This window comes from Suncus etruscus, chromosome 17 (genome assembly GCF_024139225.1).
Source record: "Suncus etruscus isolate mSunEtr1 chromosome 17, mSunEtr1.pri.cur, whole genome shotgun sequence".
NCBI classification, from domain to species: domain Eukaryota; kingdom Metazoa; phylum Chordata; class Mammalia; order Eulipotyphla; family Soricidae; genus Suncus; species Suncus etruscus.
Genome location: NC_064864.1, coordinates 32,161,770 through 32,180,536, shown reverse-complemented (window position 1 = coordinate 32,180,536; position 18,767 = coordinate 32,161,770).

Genomic DNA, 18,767 nt, shown 5'->3' with positions numbered 1-18,767 from the left:
TCTCATAGCTCAGGTGTGGGTATGCCTCCTCCTCTACATCTTTCTGTAGCTCTTCTTCCACTGTGCCTCTTGCCACTTGGGTATTGCCTGAGCATGAATGGGCACCGACAGTGCTGGGAGTCAGGCCAGGGCCAGAGATTTTCTCTGGGAAAACTGTCTGGGAAAACAATCTCTTTTATTGCAGTTCTGGGAACCTCAAAAACCCTGTAAGGGGCCAGAGAATGTACAGTGGGTAAGGCATTTGCTTTGCACACAAATGACTCGGGTTTGATCTCTGGAACCTCATTTTTATCCAGTGTTGGCAGGAGCTAGGAGTAAGCGCTAAACATTACCAGGTATGTAGTAAGCCCTGATCACCACCCATAACACAAAACAAAACAATTCTCCCAAACAAACAAAAAGAGAAGCCTTTTAAGTCACAAAGAAGTATTGTTCAAAGGTGCAAAATATTTTTCAGGGATCTAAGGGATACTGGTCCTGGGACTTCAAAAGTACCAGGACCCAGATACTGTGTGAGTCCTTTTTACATTTCTATGGGTTTTTGGGCTACTTATCTTTCTGAATATTATCCTTCTACTTGACTACCTACAGAATATTCTCTTCAGGGGTTTCCTAAACTATGGAACTAAACTTCCCTCTAGGCCTCTGGCTGAGGGACCCTACTTGGCCCACCTCAAGTGCAGAGATGCATCTATGGTCCTGTCAATTGTATCTTCCCTGACCTTACCTTGAGGAGAGAAAATTGTCTTTTAACACCAGAAATGTTTGCACACTCCTGAGACCACAGAAATGTTTGCACACTCCTGACTCACCATGTCAGGTCCAGGTTGAATTCTGAAGTTTCTTGGGGCTGGAAATAGTCATTAACAAAGAATGAGAGCTCCATTTCAGCCTAACTTGGACACAGGTTTCAGAAAAGCCTTCAGGTTATGGTTTTCTCTTCAAGATTTGGCCCAAACACTTTTAACTATGAGCTCATGTACCAATACAAAAAATTGAATGTTCTAGGGCTCCATTTCCAGGAAGCTCATGGAGCCTGGTGGTGTGATCCCCTGCAGTATCCTCTTGAACCAAATCAAGCTGCCTACATGTGTTTAGAACCCTACCCAATGCAACACATTTCTCAACTTTCATCTAGTCCCCTAGGGTCCCAATATCATTAGTTGCTGTCTTCTCTTCCTCTAGAAGGCCTCTATGTGCTCTCCGGGACAGAGCAGGAGGCAGTGACAGGCTCAGTGACAGCTGAGCTAGGGTCCATCCCTTTGCCTTACAGAGAAGGACATTTGATTTTCTTGATTTTAAATTTTTGGAGGGCTTCCTAAACAGTGACGAAGAGGCCCAGGAGATTTTCCTGGTGATTCTCAGCCAACTGGTCCAGAGTTCAATACAGTGCCTGGGACCTCCAAGGCTGCAACTGATTATGCCCAGGTGATTATATGATCAAATGAAGTTGGCATCGTGCAAGGCACATACCTTAACTACTGCTTCATCTTTGCTCCTGGAAGGGACACTTCCCCCTGCCTGGACATTAACTTTAAAGCTACCTAAAAACCACGCAAGGACTCTTTGCAGAAAGTGGATTGGCTAGGCACCCTAAAAACATCTCTAGAGTCTTTTCTTTGTGCTCCATGGGACTCATCCAAGGAGCTGGGCCTCAGGGTTGAGCCTTTGCTTGCTGCTGTGTCTGCCATCTGCTCGCAGGCCTCTGAGTTTGGAAGCAGTCCCTGCAGGGCGCATCTGCTGCTGTGTAGGAGATGGAACATTGCTCTTCCTGCTTTCCCTGAGGACTGAAGCCCCAGCCCCTCCCACCTGCCCCTGTTCCCTCTGCTGGGTGTGTCCAGGCTCTACTGCTGGGATGTGGTTGGGGCTGTGGAGCCCTAGAGTGGATCAGCTGCGTAGCCCAGATGTCACAGGAACCTCTATCCTGAGTTGCCTGTGCTGCTGGCTAGGAGAGGAACTTGGCAGCTGTTGAATGACTGCAAAGCCCAGCCTGGGGCTCTTGATGTCCAGGCACTCAGCCAAGTTGAGCTCTCAGAGAGCTTGGAAGGGAAAGACAAAAAAAAAAAAAAAAAAAAAAAAAAAGACCCAATCTGAGGCCTATGAGGTCAAAAGCTGCATGAACTCAACCTGTGAGGGAAAGTGAGGGAGGGGCTAATGAGAAAAGGTGTAATTTTTGGTAGGCTAAAGCTACTACTCTGCAGAGGGAAATTAGGCCTTGCTCAGGACACTCTGTTTTGAAAGTGTTTGTGTTTACTCTACATATATTGTCCAGGGTTTAAGGCCAATCCCTTCTCTGACACTGTTGTGTGATCTTGGACAACTTGTTTAGCACTCTGTCATTTCTTTCTTATGTCATGGAAAGAATAATCCTAATTTTGATATCACAGGTTGGTTCTGGGGAGATTAGGCGTGTAAAAGCAGTGTGTAAGCCACTTAGGAGAACAAGGTCATTGGCAACACAATGAATTTGTGCTCACTGAAGTTGCCTCCTGGGGCTGCAAAATGCAAAATGCAGCCTAATGATGAGAAGAATGTGGCAGATCAAAAAGGACCTTCCCTTTGGGCTTTATATATTGTGAGGCTCCTCTACCTCCTGAAGAAGTCTAGAAATGGACAGTGAGTGAGCTAAATGATTGTGTAATAGTGGCCACATGGTTACTGCAGGAGTCAGTCAGCTAATGGCTTTGCAGCAAGGAGCAAGTTTCTCCTAAGTGGAACACTTTATCAGAAACCTAAGAGCACTGTGGGACTAGACCATGGGGTTCAGAGAACAGTTGCTCTGTCTGCAATCATCAGATTAGGCAACCAGTCCTCACTGGCTAGTCTCTCGCTGTTGAAGCTGATTACAGGTGACAATGGGGTGTAGATCAGACCAGACCTGGATTTTATTCCATTCATTGGCTAGCTATGGGACCTTAGCAAGCCTGCTGTCTTCTTTAGCTTTCTAATCTATAAAATGGAGGTAACAATATTATTTGGGATGCGATGATGTGGGGAACTGTGCCCAGCACATGGAAATTTTTGCTGCAGAAGAGCTTGTGAGTGCTCTTAGGAGGTTCAAGAAAGGCAGAAGCACTCTTTGGTGGAGAGATAAGCCTCTATAGGGTGAGAAGGAAGATCACAGTAATCTGGGGACACTGAGTTGTAGAATAGGGCTGTGCCTTCACCACAGGGTAGCTGGAAAAGAAAGTCCTGAACACGCAGCTGAGAGTGCAACTTACAAGTTAAAAAATGGCTTGATTTTGGAGAAAACTTCAAAACATCACAATTCCCAGATATGTCAAGTATATGCTACTAAAATTTCATATTTTAAAACTATTTTATACTTATATGTAACTTCTAAAAATAGAATTCCCTGTACCACTTTACTCCAAAGATAAATTGACTACCAAGCACAATGATCCCAAACAGGAAGCTGCTTTGTTTTTGGTATCATATGATGAATAAAATGACAATTCTTTTTTATACTGCATTAGGTTGTACATGTGGTCATTTTGGGGGCAGGTAATAGTTCTGTGAAATCCTATTGTATATATATATTTTCATGTAGTCATATTACAGTGAGGATAGTGAACAGCTCTATCACCACAAAAAGATATCCCCAAACCCCTGGATCACTGATCTGTTCATCATTGCTTGTCCTTTTTTTTAATTTCAGAATTGCTGTATATATGGGGTTATACAGTGACTCTAGCTTTTAAACAATAAGTGTTAAGCATGATGGGCAATTCATTATGATTCAGACAGAAAGTATTGAGAGTAAACATTAACATATACTTCTAGATGATTCTGTTTGATAACATGGCAACCATTGTGAGGGGAAATTCATATCAAACATGAATATCAGATATGAATTTTTAAGATTATACAAAATACCTGGAAGTTTTCATTTTGTATAACTAATATTCTATACTCATTAAATAGCAGTGACCCATTTTTCTCTCCCTCAGACCCTGGCAACCACCATTCTACTTCATATTTCTATAAATTTGGCTACTTTTTTTGGGTTATTGTTGTTTATGATACCAAAAACAAAACAGCTTCCTGTTTGGGATCATTGTGCTTGGGTAGTCAATTTATCTTTGGAGTAAAGTGGTACAGGGAATTTTATTTTTAGAAGTTACATATATCCTCAGGGCTTACTCTTGCCTCTGAGCTTAGGGATCACTCTTGGTAGATTCAGAGGTCAATAGGGGCTACAGAGGATTGAATTCAGTTGTCCACGTGAAAGGAAAGCACCTTATCTACAGTACTATTGCTCAATCCCTGAGTCGTCATTTCTTACCTTTTTAAGGCAGAAAAATAATTCATTACATACATATATATGCTGCACTGTGCTTGCCCATGTGGCCATCAATGAACACTGAGGTTGCTTATACTCTTTGGTTACTATCAATAAATATCCATTGTATTCATATATCTGTTTGAGACCCTGCTTTGGGTTTTTGATATCCATCCAAAAATGAGATTGTTGGTTTATATGATAGTTTTAGTTTAATTGATATTTATTTTTGAGGTACTGCCATGCTGTTTTCACTGTGAGTGCACCAATTTATCTTTCTACCACCTGAAAAGGATTCCACAGTCTTATCAAAACATTACTATTATTCTTATTACTAGTAGTCATCCTCATAGTTATTGACTCTATGGCCTTGATTTGCATTTCCTTAATAATTATTGATTTCAAACATTTTATCAGAGATTCCAAAGATTTAATTTTGACACAGATTGATTTATTATAATAATAATAATTATTTTTGTTTGTTGGGTCACACTCAGTTATGTTCATGGCTTATTCCTAACTCTGTAATCAGGGATCAAATTCTGGAGGAGTTAGGGGACCATATTGGATGCCAGAGATCAATACCAAGTGGGCTGAATGCAAAGAAAGAACTTTATTCTGGCTCTGGCTCTGGCTCTTACTACTACTACTACTACTACTACTACTACTACTACTACTACTACTACTACTACTACTACTACTATTGTCTTTCTACAGTTTGACTTAGAGATTTCAGTATAATATATAAAAATTCTGCTTAGTGGAGAGTTGATATCTTCATATCCAGAGTGAGAAGAGCAATGCTGGGGCCGGCATGGTGGCGATAGAGGTAAGGTGCCTGCCTTGCTTGCGCTAGCTTAGGACAGACCGTGGTTTGATCCCCTGGCATCCCATATGGCCCCCAAGTCAGGAGCGACTTCTGAGCGCATAGCCAGTAGTAACCCCTGAGTGTCACCGGGTGTGGCTCAAAAACCAAAATAAATAAATAAATAAATAAATAAATAAATAAATAAATAAATAAATAAATAAAGAGCAATGCTGGGGAGAATAGGGTGGAGGGAGAACAGTGGGGACACAGGCTGAGGGAAACAGCTTGACTATGACCTTTGCTGCTACAGTTCTCAAGTCCTCAGACCTCAGTCCTCAAATCCTTGAGTAGACATGGTTTCTGGGATGACTTTGTCTTTTATTATGAATTAGTGAGCCTTTATGACTGCCATCTGTGTGCATGTCAAGTAGCCATTATTGTATCACTATTGTATCATTTCTAATGTGCACACATCTCTCATGTTATAAATTTTCTCTAAGAGAATGAACAGATAGTAGAGTGGTTGAGGTGTTTGCCTTAGCTAAGCCTGATTCAACCCCTAGCACCTTATATGTTCTCACCAAGCCCTGCTAGAAGTGTTTCCTAATAATAAGAATGTATGAGGGAAATGGAGAGCCTGTTTAGAGTACAGGCGGGGGTCGGGTGGGGAGGAGGGAGATTTGGGACATTGGTGATGGGAATGTTGCACTGGTGATGGGTGGTGTTCTTTACATGACTGAAACCCAAACACAATCATGTATGTAATCAAGGTGTTTAAATAAAATAAAAAAAGATATTAAAAAAAAAGAAGTGTTTCCTGAGTGCAGAGCCAGGAGTAGATAACTGATTACTGCTTGGTGTGGTTCATAAATTATATCTATCCAAATTTCCTCGAATCATAGGGAAAGATGCTTCATTTCATTACTGAGAAACTTACTGAGGCTTATTAGTTAAGTAGTTTTAATTGGTGGAGCATTCAAAATGTTTCCTTGGAGTCATCTGAGGAATTTTGCCTTGCCTCTATGCCTTTTGTTAGGCTTGAGTTTCCCTACTTTCCTGCTGTTACTTTCTGTAAGTGGTGGCAGATTATAGGATGAACCCTGAGAGTTATGATTCCTCCTGCCTTATTAAATGGAAAAGAATATCAACTGTCAATAAGTGATGAGGGAAGATAGGAAGATGTGTCTGTCAAGGGCTCTTAAGTAGAGGTACTCTGAGAACTACCTACTCTTAGATGGACTCCTTGGGTTGCTATGTTGGGGCTGGATACCATACTTATTACTCCCACTCCAAGACAATTTTAAGGATCATATACCTTTCTGTTGTCAGGGTGGAGAAAATCTCTTCAAATATGAATTGCTTTGCTGGCTGAGGGATAAATATGCTGGTGACTCAGCCAGAGTTCCTGAGTTTCCTCCTCTCCTGTTCAGTTCATCTTGCTAAGGCTTCATCAGATCCCTGGAATCATCAGAGGATCCCAGCCCATCTCTACCTAGCCTGCTAGAGAGTTAGGCTCCTGTACATGAATTGGAGGGATGAGGGGATGGTTTTTAAGCTTGAGGCAGGATGAAGAGAAGCCAGCAAGCATTGATTGCAGTGCAGTAATTCTTTGCCCTGGGCTTGATAGGGGTCACTGTAGCCAAAAGGTGTGATTCCTTGAAGTGGGTTGATGCACAGGCCCACTTATCCTGGGAGATGAAACCAGTAAGTGACAGAGTGCAGTGTGGCAGGGAGAGAGCCATAAGAAATAAAGTTTCTGCCTTCCTTTCTCACACCCATAATTGGCATCCTGCTCTTCATTACCCTAATGGAAGTCAGAGTGCCTGGGGTCCAGTCATGCAGTGGAGTGGACTGGGGATTGAAAGTGGGATGCTGGAGGACAACTGGATACCATGTCACACCGAATCCCTTTGGTTCTCTGGGGATATGGCTCTGATAAAGTATTCCAGTCTTTTCTGTCCTACTGCAGTTCTCACGTGGCAAAAAAGACTTGACCCTTGTCCAAGGCCTCCCTAGTTCAATTTAAGGTGTATGGAGATCAGCTATGGAAGTTCAGAGAAGTTCTGAACTGATTTACAAGGGCCACCAGGGCACCTCTGTCCTGCCCACTAAGGCTTTTTATTACCTAAGCTCTGTTACTTTCCAGAGCTCTGGATCTGCCAGACTTTCCTTTATCATTGACATGGTCATCAATTATCCACAGAAATGAATAGGAAGTCCACTCCCTGACTTTATTTTATTTCCATGACTCTTCCTTTAGCTGTCTAGAGACAACTTGCCAGAGCTGGTCCAGGCCAAAGGTTAACATTCTTTCTAGGCTCTTGCCTCCCAGAAGTAAGGAAAAGTGACAGCTACTCTAGGACAAGCTGGGTGGGACCTGGAAAATGGAACTTGCAGTACACAGGAGGCCTCAATTGCCCTCAAGTATGGCTGTCCTATTCCCATGCTGGAGAGGGCCTATTGCTTAGTTTTTTGCTTCTCCATGGTCAATGGAAGTTGGCATGGAAGTAATGGGGGAGAAGTGAGATATCTGACAGTTAGTCTGGGCTGCTAATTTTGTGATGCCTTTGTTTCTTCAGGTACTCTTTTTCATTCTTTCTAATTTTGGTATTTGTATCACCGTAGTTGTGGAGGGAATTGGGAGCAGATGTTAGTTAGATTGACACAAATACACAAAATTACCACTAGTCTCTAAGCATCTGGCATGGTCTGAGAAATGTAAATATAATATGAGTTAAAGGAATTTTATTTTGGGCCCTAGGTAAAGCTCAGGGGTTGAGTACTTGTCTTGAAGTCTTAAGACTCTGCGCTTGATTCCCAACATCCTTCCATATGCTGCTATTCCTAAGACCAAAGTGGATGACTTTCAGCACTGCAGCCAAGTATGTGAGTACTACAATAAGAGTTACTCAACACCCAAACCCATACCAAACAACTACAAGGGAAATAAGAAAGTTCATCTTGTAAGTAAACATGCTCCCTCATCTCTTTTTCTTCTTTTTCTCTCTTCCTTTCTATTTCCTCTTTTCTTTTTCTTCTTTACTTCCTCCTTACCCTTTAAAGACTTTTCTTTGGATCAGGCTCTTTTCTGAGATGATAGTCTCCTCTATCTTTTATTTTAAATGTATTTATTTTTTTGTTTTTAGGCCACATTTAACAGTGCTCAGTCGCTCAGAAATCGCTTCTGACAAGCTCAGGGGACCATATGGGATACCTGGATACTGGGAATCGAACCAGATCTGCCCTGATCTGCCATGTGCAAGGCAAATGCCCCAGTGCTGTGCTACACTCTATCTTTTAGAACCTCTATTTTTTTAGATCCATCAGTTACCCCCACTTGGAGCATCATTTGTGAGCAACTTCCCAAATGCCCCTCCCCACTTCCTGGTTCCTTCCCTGGAATATACTCCAGTCTTGGATACTTCTGATAATGAACAGGTGAAAGCAGGGATGTGGTTCCCCCCAGATTAGAATGTGAAAAGAAGGTGACTTTCTTCCTAGGGTCCCCAGTTAGGGTGTGGGGAAGAGTCACTGTGCTACTGTGAGAAAATTCTTTGGGGAAATCTTTTGGGAAGAAATTGAGGAGACATTCAATCTTGTCAATAAAAAAAAGAGACCCCATCCTCCCCCACCCTAATGAATTCCTCCATGTTCATATCTCAAATTTTAGCCTTGAGCTTTAGATGATAGCTGTTTTAGTCTGAAGGAACAGGGACCCATTTGGACCAATTTGGAAACACTTTCTGAATGATATTAAAATGAGGCCACACAGTACAGGCTAGACACCTCATGGAACACCAGAGATACCAGCCTGTTCCTGACACGAAGAATGAAGGTGAAATAAGTGTCTGTTGTTTTAAGCTACTAAACTTGGGATACTTTTTTATATAACAATAGTAAGGGAGGTGTATTACAACCAGGAAAGGAAAGACTGTCCTTAGGAATAGGTTAATAGTGAAACAAGCTGAAGTCTCAAGGAGTGGGAGAAAAGTTAGATGCCCCCTTATCTTTTTTGCTGGGTCTCAGTTCAAAGCCTTACCAGTTTTGGAGCAGTTACCAGCTAGAACTCAAGGCAAAATGTCGAGGGCTAATCATGGAAAACTTCATTGGGCTGGGGCGGCCAGAGTCCCCTTGCCTTTTATTATGGACTAAGCACACAGTCTGTTTTATTAAAAATACATGCCTGGCGGTGATGTTTGTGAATGAATGTTTATATCCCAAGCCTAATTGTTCTGTCGGGCATCCCTCCCATAGATTTATCATTGCATCTCTGTTCTTTATTTAGTCATTTTATTGCTAGTGATTAGTAATGGCATCAGTTGGAGTCCCTCTTTATGGGGAAAATTCATCTCTGTTTACTAGTTGGATGAATCTCGAATGAGAAGACTTGTTGGGGTAGGAACCTCGCAGCCTAAACCCTCCCCACTCTTTGCCACTGTTATTGCTTCAGCAACCTCCATTCCTGGCTGGGTCTCAGACACCTCTGCAGGCTGGGCTCTGCCTCACTGTCTTCCCATTGTGGGGAATGAATGAACAACTTCATGCATTCCTCCGTTTCTGTCCCTATTTCATGGAACTTAAGATCATGTACCAATATGTTTCCCTTCTTGGCCCCCAGCCCAAAAAATCTCCTAATGCCATTTTCTTAGGAGACTTTTGCATCAGTAGACTTTTGCCCCTGTGAGGCTGGGGTTGATTGCCATTTACTGTGACTACAGTGCAATCTCACTTCGCTAACTCTACTATTGCTGCCTGCACAGAATTTCTAGCTTTTTGTCTTAGGGTGAATATAATATTCCTTTGTTGCATTCTTTCAAACAATTATGTCCCTGGATCTGGCTCAAAGCAATAAGATTCAAGACCATAGTCTAAGGTTTGGGGTACTCATCACAGAACATCTTTCCTCCTCCTGGTTCAATTTTTGAAAAACAAACACAGTGATGAAGTGAATCACTCCTGTTCAGGTGAAAAGGTGTGAAGTGGGCTGCAGGGATAAGCAGTCTATATAGCAGTAGTGAGGAGTCTCTTGGAGATACACATATTTCTGTAGGTAACTAGAATGATCATTGCTTCGGAGAGGGCGAGAGAGAAGGAGCTAGGTAGGAAGGCTCCAACCCATTTGCCCAAGTTGGCTTAAGATTAACTTTTCAGGATCCCATATCAGTGCTTAGCTTAGCTGGGTTCTCCTCTAAGAGGTCACAGAGTTGGTGAAGCTGTGGTTGGAACCCAGCTCCATTCTGTCCATGCACTCAACATTTTGGAGCCCAGGTTTTTCTTCAACAGAATAAAAATGATAATAATAGTTTTTCAGGGATGCCTGAAAAGCAAACTTAGTCCTTTAAAGTAATGAGAAAACTTTCAGCTTTCATTTCTGCTCCTGAGGCTTCCCTGACTGCTCAGTTACCTTCTCCATGCAGTTTCCAAATGGTGCTGCTCCTTTAATGCAAGCACACTCTTCCTATTTCCCTCTTTCCTAGAGCCCCAGGGGGTACTGTTGAACATCGTTGAGGTCAAGAATATATGTATATGTATACTTGGTTTAGGGCCACACCTGGTAATGCTCAGGGAATATGCCTGAATCTGTGCTCAGGAATCATTTCTGGAGGAATTTGGGGGACCATGTGAGATACCCATGATTGAACACAGGTTGATTATTTGCTGAGGAGGACCTTCTTTGCTCATGGCTCATGCTTGGACATCATTCCAGAGACAGGACTCTGCCAGGCAATCAGAAAATCTTGTCCTTTGTTGTGCTTTTGGAGCTAAAAGACTCACAGAATCAAACTGGTCAGTGCTGCCTTGCTGGCTCTCACATCCTGGTCCTGGAGCTGCCCATCAAAGAGCAACTGTCTTTCATTTAAGCTCTTTTCATGTTGTCGACTGACTCCAATTCCCTTCCTGTCCTCCAGTCTAGGAGGACAGGCTTATTAGACTTATTAGCCCAGGCTTGCCCTGCCTGTGGTAGTGGGGGTTGCGGCAGTTGAAAAGAGTTAAGGTACAAGGGTACTGGACAGCCCCGTTACTCACAAAAATAGGTGCCTCCCCAAGAGACCCCTCACTACCAGACTGAGACAGTGTTTTCACCCACTGGAGGTTGTGTGGGGAGCCCAGTAAATGGTCACTACTCTGCACTTAGAGTTGACTCTGTGGGGTGTCAGGCAGAACTTCCACACTCCAGGCCCATCCTCTTGATTAACTGGATCTTTCATCATTATGAAATATTTTAATTTTTGTCCTAAACCTAATTTGATGTATATTAATGTGTTAACTGTATTTTTATTTGAAAGTTTTGTTTTTAATGTCTTAATTTTGAAAATTGATCATTGGTTTACAATACATTTTAGGGGTATAACTTCCCTCCTCTGTGTGTGTTTAGGACTCCCTATACTCATCAAAGTTCCAGTGCTACTAACCCCAATAGACAGACCCCTTTACCCTTTTCTATTCTACCCTTTCCTATTTTACCCTTTGCAGGGTAACTGTCATAGTTTTTTACTCAATTAGTTTTGTTTCTGAGAGTTTTGTTGCATTCCTCCTTCATATACTATATATAAGTGGAACCATCTTTACTTCTGAACTTATTTCTCTCGGGAAAATCACCTTAGACTCCACTGATTTTAGCACAAAAGACTTATCTTTCTTAATGGCAGGACAGTATTCCATCAAGTATACAGATCATTTTTTTTCCTTTTGGTTTTCTTGGGGAGGGAATTGGGACACATCTGGTGGTGGAAAGGGCTGACTCCTGACTCTGCATTCAGGGATCACTTTTGAACTTGGGAGACCATACAGGATTCTGGGGATTGATTATCTATCAGCTATATGGATCAGCATGGCAAGTGTCTCACCAGCTGTATTGCTCCTTCCATTTATTTTATTTTTTATTTTAAAAACCTTCTAATTTATTTACTTTTTTTGGGGGGTGATCATTGGACCATATCTAGCCATATTCAGAGAATATTTCTGGCTTTATGCTCAGGAGTAACTCCTGAATATTCTTGAGATACCATAGGTGGTCTAGGGATTGAATTGGGAGTCAGCTACAGTTAAGACATGTGTACACTTTATCAAATTTGGCTTTAAAATTTTTACTTTAAAATTTAATTTTTCTGTTTTAGGTCATATTAATTAATTGACATAATAATAGTATCAACCCTTATGGTTTTGAGGTAAAGTTATAGCTCCTTGCTACCATCAAGGTACCTAAAACCTCCCATCAATTCAAAAATCTTTATAGCCACTAGATATTGTCTGTCTATATAGTTCTACATTTATACATCTATAGCTATGCCCATGACTATCCATATGGAAATATATATCCATATATATATATATTACAAAACAGAAAATTTCACTTTGGGGGATAATTATATAGAAGTGAGATTTCTCATTCACATGATAAGTGTATATTTAAAAAGATTAAGAAATGGCCGAAGTATTTTTCAGTCAATACTGTGGAATCTTGCCTTTTCAGCAGCACTTGGCTTTCCTTTACATTATTCATTACAACAGGTATGTGGAAATACCCAATTATCATAATTGCATTTTCCTAATGACTAATCAAGTTTTTCCCTTTGCATGCATCCTTTTGCTCTTTATATATAACTTCTTTGTGGAGTGTCTTCAAATCATTTACTCATCTTTTTTTCAATTGGATTGCTTGTTTTCTGATTATTTTTTGAGAAATTGAGCATGACAATCATGTTAGTTGGTATTTTGTGAATATCTCCCTCCACACACATACTGTATGATTTTTATTTATTCAACTACTAAAGTGATGCCCATCTGAAGATTTTGCCCAACATCTGTTGGGCAAAAATGAAAATTTCTATTTTCATTCAAATAACAGTGTGAACTGTAAGAAAGGTTTCATCTACCGTATATTGTGTAATGCTATTTTTTCCTGGTATTGGTCATTACTTCTTAAACAGATGCACATCATTTCTTGGCAACACACTTGAGGGTAACCTGGATATTTCCTGAATGTTTCTCCTGTCCAGTATTCTTTACCAAAAAGTTTTTCTTTCCTGGTCTTTCCAAACTCTAAGCTTTGTATTCTCTAAACTAGACCACCAGACTGAATTCCCCTTCCTTGAACTGATGTTTGAAAATTATTCACAGATAAGCAGATAAAATTGTTGCATTCACTTTGTTTCTATTCTTTGGGATCCTTGTTTGAATCATCTTTTTTTCTAATATCTAAAAAATATTCTCTCCTGCAGAATTTCCATTGCCCAGTGTGTGTGTGTGGGGGACTCAGATGAAATGTTTGCGTTTCATACAAAGTAGTTTACATTGTAGTGACAAAGCAGTTTGTAAATTCAGGTGCTAGTTTCTCACTAACATTCTTGATTTAAATAAAAATGGCCAAGTTGGATGGCTGCTTTGTATGACACTTCTCACCTGGTCAGTTAGAGTCTCTTTGAAAGCGTACTGAGATTTACATTGGACCTACAAAAGATCCTAATTGTTTTAGAAAGATTCTTTCTTCTGGAATCTTCTGGAAACCATCCTGGAAAACTGAGATTGTATTCAGACACATTGCAGTCATTTGTTGTTATTGTTTGTTTTAGGTTTTGGAACTATGGGACCATATCCAGCTGTACTTATGGTTCTATACTCAGATCATATATACAGTAGTAGCCTCTGGTGTTGCTCCAGGGACCATATGTGGTACAGGGCATATCAACCTGCGTGAGCTATGTGCAAGGCAAGTGCCATAAACCCTATTTTCTCTCTCTAGCCCATTGTAGTAATATTTGGAGAAACTAGCATATTTGTTATTCCTTCTTCCATCTTGGCTTCTAGTGAGACTACCCTATTATTCTTTAGCCCACACTCCTCACCTTCATTAAAAGTATAAGAGGGAGAGTTTTTTTTTTCCTTAGAGGTGGCTCCTACAGAGAGAATAGTATGTTCAGTTCAGTACAGACTATGATTAGGACAAATAACAAATAGACAACTGATATTAACTAATTTTAAGATGTAAGACCCTCAAGAGCATACTGAAAGGAGGTGTTGTAACTTTTAGAGATATTTGAAAATTTTCTCGGTGACTGTTTTGACTTCTTAAGAATCTTTGGTATCAGCTTACTTAGAAAACATAGAAAAATTAATTGAGCTATGAAGATGTCAAGTAATGTCAGTCTTCCTCTAGATGTCTCAAAAGTTTTTCTATGCGTGGGCCAGAGAGATGGCATGGAGGTAGGGCATTTGCTTTGCATGCAGAAGGACGGTGGTTCGAATCCTGGCATCCCATATAGTCCCCTGAGCCTGCCAGGAACAATTTCTGAGCATAGAGCCATGAGTAACCCTTGAGTGCTGCCGGGTGTGACCCAAAAACAACAAAAGAAGTTTTTCTATAGTTGATAATATTCAAATTATACTTTTATTATTTTTATTTTTTAAAATTTATTTATTATTTATTGGTTTTTGGGCCACACCAGTGGTGCTCAGGGGGTACTGTTGGCTCTGAACTCAGAAATCACCCCTAGAAGTCTGGGGGACCATATGGGATGACGGGAATCGAACCAGGTCCCTCCTGGGTTGGCTGCATGCAAGGCAAAGGCCCCACCGCTGTGCTATCTCTCTGGCCCCTTTTACTATTTTTAAATTAAAAAATCATTTTTTACTACACCTTGTGATACTCTTGGCTCTGCACTCAAGGACCACTCCTAGCAAGCTTGAGGAATCCTGTGCAGTGTTGGAGATTGGACCTGTCTGTCATATGCTAGACAAGGAACCTACCCACTGTACCATTGTTCAGGTTCCTCAAATCCTACTTTTAGAATTAAACCTGTATGTGTGGACACCTCACATTGATGCTATTTCTATTTTAGAGTGACTTTTTCTAGAATAGCATTTTCTTTTATTAATAATATTATTATGATATTATTTTATTATTATTATTAATATTATTAACATTAGATCGCTTTATTGGATTGAGGGGAAATGAGGAAAGTGATGATAATTTTAATTGAGCCTCTTGTCCAGAAGGCAACCCTAGGTTTTTCTTAGGTGATTTTAGAGTTAAAACTTAGTCATACTAATCTGACTTTCACAATTGGCAACAAAACCATAACCAATTTTTTTGAAGACTTGGTGTGATGCTGAGTCTCCCCTAGCAATAAGCATGAATTCAGGTCCATACATCATCTTCATTTAATGTCTAATGGCTTCTCATTTCATCACCACTTGGCTAAAACTTAATTTTTTTTTTGAATGCCATGACAATGGCAAAACTTTTGACCTTTTGTTGGCAGGTATGGAATTTCTCATATAAAATATTAGGTAAATGTGATGCTGGGAACCGGGGTGGAGGGAGGACAACATTGGTGGTGGGAATGTCCTTGATTCAATGTCACTATGTACCTAAAATGCTACTGTGAATGATTTGTAATCTACTTTGGTCAAAATAAAAATTATTAATAAAAAATGTGATGCTAACTTATGAGTTACACAAAGGATGTCTATCCTTGACAAACAGGTTCCTGAGAGCCCATTGTTTTAAGGCTCACTGCACAGCTCTGTACAGGGATATGGAGTGCCCTTTCTGACTTGGACCAGAGTAGTATATCTTTCATATGGTGCCAACAACTAATTGGTAAAATGGAAAGTGAGATAAAAAATGGCATAAGCTATTCTTCTAAAAATTTCTTTTTGCTTATTAAAATCAATTTTTTAGATTTGAGTAAGAATTTTAGTTACCTGTTTTCTACCTTGGACCTGGCACAACATTGACCACAGAAGATGCAGTTCAATGTACACTGGCAAGATCCTCTGTCCAAAAGTGGACAGAGTGGATGAGGGAAACAATGAAGCCGAGCATGCACAATACTCCTGTAATGGGGGAGCTTCTTATGGAAGACACGCAGAGAGCCAGGAGTATGGCTTATCAGGAGTGAGGGTATCAGGACTGTTTCATAAGAAACAGACTGTCCAAGGCGGGTTGATGAAAGGTACCCAGGAGTTAGTCAAAGCCTTCTAAGGTTTTGATCTGGAGGAGTTACTTAACAGAAGGCTGGCAGTAGAGGTGAGAAACAGGTCATTGCTTAGAAATTCAGGATCCCAATTAAAATTTTGATAGGTTATCCTAGTAATTTATTTGCATGTTAAACTCAGAAAAGTGCTCTGCTTTTAAAGGAGGAGAATTGAATTTTTGGAGAATCACTCTGGGCAAGGGAAGAGAGTTGGGAATCTAGGTAGGAAAGTTGCTGAGGGGTTGATCAATATTCTCTCACTGTAGAAAAGGAACATCTAGGGTCATGGGTAACTCATGAGTAGGATATGTTGTAGCATATGTGATGCCCTAAGTTTGATTCCATGACCTCTCAAACACTATAGGTGTGGGCTTGGTGGCCCAAGAGTATTATTACTGGGAAGAGCTCCTGTATTCTGCATCTCCAGAACCACTGGGACAATCTCTATGAAGAAGAAAAGAGAGATAATTCAAAGAGCTAAGTTTATGTTTTGCTTATAGGATGTTTATGTTCATTCTACCACTCTATAAGGACCCATGAGTGACCACTTTGCATAGAACTGGAAGTAGCTCCTGAGTACTGTGGTGTTGTCTAAACAAACCAAATTCAACTAAACCACACGTTCTCAAAACCAAACCCCAAAACCAAACCAACAAATGCATACACACATAAAGGGACAGAAAGGTATATATAATGTTTACTTCTTCTCTATAGGAGTGAGTGATGATGGGTGTGCCCATCACCAGAGATGTGAAATTGAAGTGGATGCTTCCTGTCCTGAGATGATGTCAGTTGGGTCCTACCTACCTCTTTTGAGGCCCTGGTGAAGAGTGTCCAGCTAGAAGTGAAAGAGATATAAGTTTATGCTTAGACTCCTCACTTAGCATTGGATCTACTTTCTCATCTCAATGCCTTAGCACATGGCTAATGTGATGGGCATCTTCCGGAGGTACTTTGTGAGAACTAAGCTAGGATCAATGCTTCTGCTCAGGAATTGGCAGATAGCATGTGTCCCAGAGGCAAGGACTTGTTTCTTTGCTGCTGAATAATTTTAGGATCTTTTTTTCCTTCAAGATGTGTCAATTCATTTCCTTCACCAGTGGACACTTAGAAGGCTGTAATTCATAGAAAAAGGATGGGTGCAGTAAGCAGAAGTTGGTTTTCATTTACAACTTTGCAGACAGCATGGTTTTTCAGTTCTCACTACCATTATATTCAAGACAATGATAGAAAGAGTGGTTTTCTAGGCAACTCATATGAATAGAATATCAGTGCAGAAACAGAAAGGACATATTGAAAAAATAAAATCTATCCTGGAAAACTATAATGGTTCCACTTTTGGGTTAATCAGTATTGCCTATAAGTAGTTAGCCAAATCAATGTACTTTGATAGGATAAGATACATCTATATTTCTTATTTGGTAGACAGACTAAAACTAAATTTCTTTATATACTGATGTATTACTTTTTATTTCTTGACTTTGGTTAGGTACCATGTCCTATTAAATGCTCTTTTCCCTCCATGCTGAACTTGATGGGAGTCAAGCTAACTTACTAATAATATCTTATCGGAGACGGGGTTGCAATTGCTTATCTTCTCTTTTCATTTTAATTTCTAGGTGCAAAACCAGACATTATTAATTATTATTATTATTATTATTATTATTATTATTATTATTATTATTATTAACAATTTTTGGATCATAGGCAGCTGTGCTCAGAGGTCTGCACTCAGGGGTCACTCCTGGTGGGCTTAGGGGATTATTTAGGGTGTCATAAATCAAACTTGGATCAGCAAGGTATAAGGCAAGAACCTTACCTACTCTATTCTCTCTCCAACTTAAGAGTAGATTTTATTGTCATGGTATCTTCAGTGCTCAGTGAAATGCCTGGCACAGAGCAAGGAGTCTAAAAATGTTTGTAAAAGAAAAGAAGGAGGAATAGAAGGAGAAAGGAGTAAGAGAGGGGAATGAAAAATAGCAGAGCAGAAGGGATAGAGAGGGAGATATAAATGATCCCCATTGACAAAAAAATCATTTGTAAACAAGTTGGCTTTAATTGACTTTTGCCCCTGGAGTTATTTTCTGTTTCTTAGGGACATAGGCAATTTGCTCTAACAGAGACTTCTTGCTAGTGGACTAACTGGAGGCAAGGGTCCCCACTTTCCTAAGGAAGTGGATGAAACTTTATGACAAACAACCTGCTGCTTTTTGTATTCAAGGACAAAGCAGGCTGGGGAGTTGACTTTGTGCTCCTAATATCTCTCTTGTTTTCAGCTTTCTTAAAAGCCCAACTTTTATTGCTTCTAACAGAGACCTCTGCTTCCCCAAACACTTAACCTTCTTAGGCAGTCTATTTTTCCTTGTGAGGACAGGTCTAATGTAATCTGAATTTTGTTGGTTTGTTTTTTGGGCCACATTCCATGGCACTCGGGTTACTCCTGGTTTTATGCTCAGAAATCACTCTTGGCTGGCTTGGGGGACCATATGGGATACCAGGGATTGAACTTGAGTCAGCTTTGTGCAAGGCAAATGCCCTACCCACTGTGCTATCGCTGACTCATAATATTAATTTTTTAAATATTTATTTATTTGACCCCTTGCTGATACATGGAGGTGCTCAGGACTTACTCTGTGCTTAGGGATTACTACTGCCTGGAGATCAACCTGAATTGGCTGAGTGCAATACAAGCATTTGA